Source organism: Malurus melanocephalus, unplaced genomic scaffold (genome assembly GCF_030028575.1).
Source record: "Malurus melanocephalus ecotype Western Australia unplaced genomic scaffold, MMel_1.1 scaffold_77, whole genome shotgun sequence".
NCBI classification, from domain to species: domain Eukaryota; kingdom Metazoa; phylum Chordata; class Aves; order Passeriformes; family Maluridae; genus Malurus; species Malurus melanocephalus.
This window is the reverse complement of record NW_026623309.1, coordinates 824811-830794: the sequence shown is the minus strand read 5'-3', so window position 1 is coordinate 830794 and position 5984 is coordinate 824811. Positions and strand designations below refer to the sequence as shown.

General features: G+C 49.5%; 1 protein-coding gene across 1 annotated transcript in view; it reads left to right on the top strand.

The window, feature by feature from the left end:
* Positions 1-657: 657 nt before the first annotated feature.
* Positions 658-5984, top strand: part of EMP2 (epithelial membrane protein 2) — a 19010-nt gene continuing 13683 nt past the window's right edge. The window contains exon 1 of the mRNA XM_057367270.1: positions 658-863. The gene's annotated coding sequence lies outside the window, so the exon portion shown is untranslated. The remainder of the gene's footprint in view (positions 864-5984) is intronic.

Genomic DNA, 5984 nt, shown 5'->3' with positions numbered 1-5984 from the left:
GAGGCTCGGGCTGCCCCGATCCCGCCGAGAACTGAGGCTCGGGCTGCCCCGATCCCGCCGAGAGCCGGAGCTCGGACGGCCCCGGGCCCAGCGCTGAGGGGCCGGAGGGSRGCGGGAGGCCCTGGCGGGRGCGGCTCAAGCACGGCCRGCGGGAAATGGCGCCGTCCCGGCCCCCTCCCCGGCCGCTTTGGGAACCGCGGCTCCTTTTCCCCGTTATGGTTCCCGTGAGAGGGCTCCGCCCTGGGCCTCGCCCCGTTCTTCCCGGGAAAAGCTCTCGCCCAGCTACCATGGGGCAGCTGCCGTCCGTCCCCTGCCCGCGGTGACGGCAGGCACCGCCGACCCCCGCTGAGCGCGGTGGGCTCCGCCGCCTCAGAACGGAGCGGTCACTCCTCCGGCAGGGTCAGCGGAGACGGACGGCGGGGGCCGCCCGGGGAGCGGGACGAGCGCCCGGCCGCTGGCATCCCTTGAGCGAGGCTCAGCCCGCCCTGTCAGGGGCCCGGCGGGGGCAGCGCTGCGGGGACGGGACCGGCCACGGCCGCGGGGGCCGGCGGGCCGAGAGCCCCCGGGGAGGGCCGGGCGGCGGCGCGCCTGGATGCCCGCCCGCCGCCGAGTGGGAACGGGCGGGGAAAAGTTTCTTCTGTACGCGCCCCGTCCCTCCCTCCCTCCCTCCTTCCGCGCCCGCACACTCTCGCATACACACACACGCAAGCTCACACCCCTCTCCCGCCGCCAGCAGCCGGGGGGCACTTTTGAAAGCCCTTCTGGTTCCACACCCAGCCGCCGCTGACATCATTCCCGCAGGAGGGCGGGCGGAGGCACCGCCGCCGCCGSCAGACGGTCGCAGCCCCGGAGAGCTGCCCGCCGTGAGTAGCCTCGGCCGGGCGGGGGGCGCGGGGGGAGCGGGGCGGCGGCGGGGGGAGCGGGCAGCTTCGCCGGCCAGGGGAGGAAGAAATCGCCAGAAAGGGGGAAAAATAAAAAGCACGCGTTTGTTTACTACGAAGCACGTTTTATTTCGGCGGTCGCGGTGCCGCGCCGTCGCTGGGCCGGCCGGGGAAAGCGGTCCCGGTCCCGTCGAGCCCCGGTCCCGCTCCTTCGCTCCGGGCGTCGCGGAGCGGGACAGGGCGGGCCGAGAGGCTCCTCGCCAGTGCGTCCAGGCTGGGCCAAGCCMGCAGAAAGTTCGCGTTCTCCACGGAATAGTTTGTTTCTGTTCTTTTCTGTAATGAACTCTCAGCGGAGTTAGCGTGTGTTGCAGTAACGTTGTAGYTGCTCTTGGCAGCTTCCCCCCCTCCGTGGAAGGAAAATACTCTTAGATGTAATTCAGTGCAGATTTCGGTTTGTGAAGTTTTTGCCAGCATTAAACGTTCTTCCACTTTAGTTAAACTGCAGTTTCACTCGTTGGTGGCTTTTATCTATACGTAATGCCCCACTTACACTCGGGAGGTTGTGTGCCAGATACTGGACAGGCAGCTCTCAGTAACGTGGGKTGTCTGCAATATTGAATATTGAATCTGAGAGGCCAACTCCTTGTTTGGACATTTCCAGGAAGAACAGGGCACTGCTGTCGGTTCCTCAGCAGACTTATCCAGGGTTTGCTCCTATTCACAGAATGCTGCTATCAAGAAACCTGCAGTTCAGTCTGTCCGTTAATTACTTGGCCGGAGTACTTTGTTCACATGGTACAGGAAGGTCTTTTTTTTTTTTTTTTTCCCCCCCAACAGTTGGGAATCGTATGTAAATGATCAGTAATTATTGCAGTAGAGCACCTTAGAAATATTTTCTGACTTGGTACAGGGCTTTGAAGAAGCCCACTCAATAGTCGTGAAATCCATACTGAATTTTGTTTGAGTTTTCTGTAGGAACTTTGCAAGTAAACAGCTATGGTATGGTTGGCTCATCGTCAGAAAAACAAAAAGTAACACTTTCTCTTGATTTACTTTCAGACTCTGTAMATACAGTGCTGGTGTGTTAACTATGTAAAATAAGCCTTCTTTGCCTGAGCAGATGTTTTCTCTGTCAAATAAAAATAGTTTATAATGACTCCTTCATCCAGACCTGCTCTCAGATGTTGATTTTGAAGCTTAGCTGTCCATATAGTTCAGCAAAGAGCTGTGAGGCTGGACTGCTGGGGCTGAGGTGCCAGTCTGGAGGCTGCAGATGTGGGCAGGCAGGAACTCACACAAATGGTAGGGGACTATTGCACATGAGTTTCACTGAGGGGAAACGGGAATTGCAGTTTGCTGGAGAGTCCCACTACATTTTTGTAAGAGAGTGTGTGACAAATGCCATCTTGAGGAATGCAGCTGGGGTACAGGTACTTGCCACAGCTGGTGAAATTAAAGTGGGAGTAGAAACAAAGGTATATGGAAAACACGGTCACCAGAAGCTGATAGGAGTTTATTCAGCATAACAACTTCACCTTTGCTTCAAAGACATTGAAAGAAGGAACTCTTGCTGTTCTCTGAATCCCTTTGTGAACTTGTAATGTTGTGTTGGGAAATAGACTGTTGGGATACCTGAGGGAAGATTCATGCTCTGTGCTGAATAAAGATGTGTTCAGATTGTATCACGCCAGCTGCATGGCTGACAGAGATGTTACCAGGTAGCTGTCTGCCCAGCCAGGAAGTACTCTGCCAAGAGCTGTAAACCTTAACTGCACTTGAAATGCACCAATACCGTGAAGACTCTTAGGAGGTGATCAGTTTTTTGCTAGTATTCTCATTTGGAAAGGAAAATGGTGTGTTAATATAATAAAAAYAACATACAGTCAGTAGACAAGACACTACAGGTGTTGTATTCTTTATTTGTGGTCTGGAAAGACTTCTGTCRTAAACACACAAACAGTGTTGATTATACTGTGGATCTGCCAGTGAGGAAAAACACATTTTAATTGGTTACACAGATTTAAAGCCTTGTTAATAAGGGAAGTTGTTCAACTGACTGAGCAGGTCAAGACTGAAGGCTTCTGCAACATCGTTATCTTAGGCAAAGATTTTGTTTCTGTTTGTAGATGCTGGAGTTATTGTTAATGGCCAACATTGCTTAGAAGAAATGAACACCTCCATCTTACACCCACTTTCAGTTAATGCACTTGACCCCTCTTGATTTAKTAGCATCTCTTTCTTCACAGTTGCCTTGTGTCTTTCCTTTACTTCTATTATTATGGCTTTTATTTTGTTGTCTTGTTTGTCCCAAGGTTGTTCCCCATCACAGGTTTGACRTTCCTTTAGTCATTAGAAGAATGTTGTACTGATGAGTCCCATATGAATATTTAGAGAAGCAAGACCTTTCTTTACTTTTGCTAAGTGTATTAGGTGTGAGCTGTCTCCTTTCATAATGCTGTTTCCCTGTCCATTTAAAAGTGAGATCAATGGCAGCAAGGAGACTCTTCCCTTTTCACCTCAATGGCTTGAGGTTTATATATTTTGGTTTTCCACTGGCACAATGTTTTCATTGTGTCTTGAGCACCACACAAGACATGACACCCCCACATAAATCAGGACAAGAATGTGTATAATTGAAGAGATCAGTAGGTCTCTGGGGATAAGATTTTTTATATTGCTAGCTGACAGATGTACTTTCCAGATCYTCCTCCATGTTCCTGTTGGAAGAGGACCCAGCAGAATGAGGCACTGTGTTATACAGGAACTCATAAGAAAGAGATGCACTCTGAAGTGAAGCAAACACTGCATGTAAAATCCATGCGATACTTCAGCACAGCCAAATTTGAAAGTAGAAAGGAATGCACAGCTTTTATTGAAATCACATTGGTCTCAGAGGGAGTGCAGGGGGAAGGAAGCACAGTTCTAAGGAATTCCATTCATGGAGCTGTTCAGTGTTTGTTAGGGTTTGTTTTTTGGATGCTTAAATGAAACCATGATCTTTGCAGTGGAGTTTCAGTTTTTGATGTTTTTTTTTTWAAAACTTTACTATTTTAGAGAGTGATAATTTTGTAAAATATATCTCTAAATGTCAGGTGATGCTTATGACTTCATTAGGAAGATAAGCATCATAATTATTAGAAAATATATCTTGCTGGATGGGACTCAAGAGAAGCCCTGATGGCCCGAATTCATCCATCAAAAKAATTATTATTTCTCCACTGAATGGGGAAAATGTAATTACACCTCTTTATTTTGCCGATGAAGTTTCATGGGCAGGTTTAATGATGGTATGTGCATGCCAGGTGAAGCCTCATAATTTGGGTGTGACCTTAAAATACAACCCTCTGGCTGTGTAGAGATCTTCAGAGGAGTCTGTAGGTGGAGCAGAAAGTGGACTGACTCAAATACCCCTTAGAGATGGCTATAGGATATATATATTTATGGTTTGCTTCAGTGATTCCTAAACACTGCACTGTTTGGAATTGCATGGGCTGCAAACAGCCAAGGTGGGCAGGATGAACACTCCCTCTGGTGTTTAATGCAGGTGTTTGGTGTCCTGAAATAGATCAAAATCCTGGCCTTCTTCCAGACAGAAAGAGACCTCCAAAGGCCTGGATATCTGTGCTGAGGTGCRTGTGCTGCCAGCTGGGCTGTGCAGACTCACCTGCACACCAGGGCTGGCAGTGCTCAATCCACACGAGCAACAAAGCTGCTGCTTGGGTCAAAGGCAGAAACAAACCCAAGTCCAGAGACTGTAGAAGAGTCTGTGTTGAGCTGAAGGGCTCAGGCTGAGCCTGCCCGTCTGTCAGGGTGCCTGCTRTGCTTACCTGGCACTGTGGCTGTGCAGTGACCCAGGCACTGTCCAGCCTGGCTGAAGTGCAGCCGTGGGGTAGAGCAAAGTGACCCAGGGCACCCTGAGGGGACTGGGCTGTTCCTGTAGAGCAGCCAGTGTAGAAGAGCTGCGCACTGAATGTGCTCAAACAAGGGACAGAAATCCTTCTGTCTGGGCTTGTAGAGTCCACATAGCAACTTTCATTGCACCGCATACAAATTAATGTAAAAATGGCATTCTGGAGATAGGCTGAATATTAAATGAAAYGCTATGCTACAATGTTGCTGTCAAACAAAGTAGTAGTAGTAGTTGTGGAGAGTTTGAGCTTTTTATTTTATAACCAACTGTTGCACCATCAATAGAAATGTGTTTTCACACTCTTGATAGATGATGTGTAAACTCTGAAATAACTAAAACCAAAATTTCTCAACACAGAGCTAGTCAAAGCCAAATCAAAACAAGCAGTTTGAAAATTTTACAACAGTGAATGCAACACATCTAATTGCTAGCAATTTCCACAGAGCATCTGCCAAAGTTAAAACAATATCAGCTTTTATTTCTACAGAATTAAAAGCATTGCTTTCAATCTGGAAAGACAGACCTTTTCTGCCTTTGTTTGTTGGTTAATTAGGTGGAACATCATAAATCACTTGAGCTGTTCTGTTGTATCTGGAATAATCTCTGGATAAGCAGCAGTCTGCAGTCAGTGGAGCCCAGGGTCTGAGATTTGCTCTCAGGACTATGTTAATGTGTAGTCAATGCTGCAGGTGTGGTTTTTTTTTTCTTCTTTTCACTGACTCAGGCTAAGGACACATTTCATCTGTCAACCTGATATAAAGGTCTGGTATTTTAGTTGGTCTGTCACTCCCTGCCCTGCCAAGGTATTGAACAGGGACAACCTCGACACTGAAATGTGGCCACACAGTGATTGAGCAGGGGTGAGGCCAGGCCACACCTCAGCTGAGCTGTTTGTTTCAGGAGCGGGTTCCCAGGAGGGTTCTCATAGCTTGAATAGCTTATCAGAACAGCCCCGTGTCTTTGTCCCTGCCCCATGGAGCCAGAGGCAGGGCTGTGCCAGCAGGCTGCCAAGGCTCTGTGGCTGCTGCCCACTGCCCTGGAGTGCTGGCAGGGAGGGCAGCCCTTAGTAACTCTCAGACAAGGGGCACAGGCCACGCTCACTCTTGGAACCTTTGCTGCCCAGCGGAGAAACAAATGGTCCCTCCAAGCTGGTTGTGTGTCCCTGTGATCCCCACAAGGTGTTCCTGCACTGC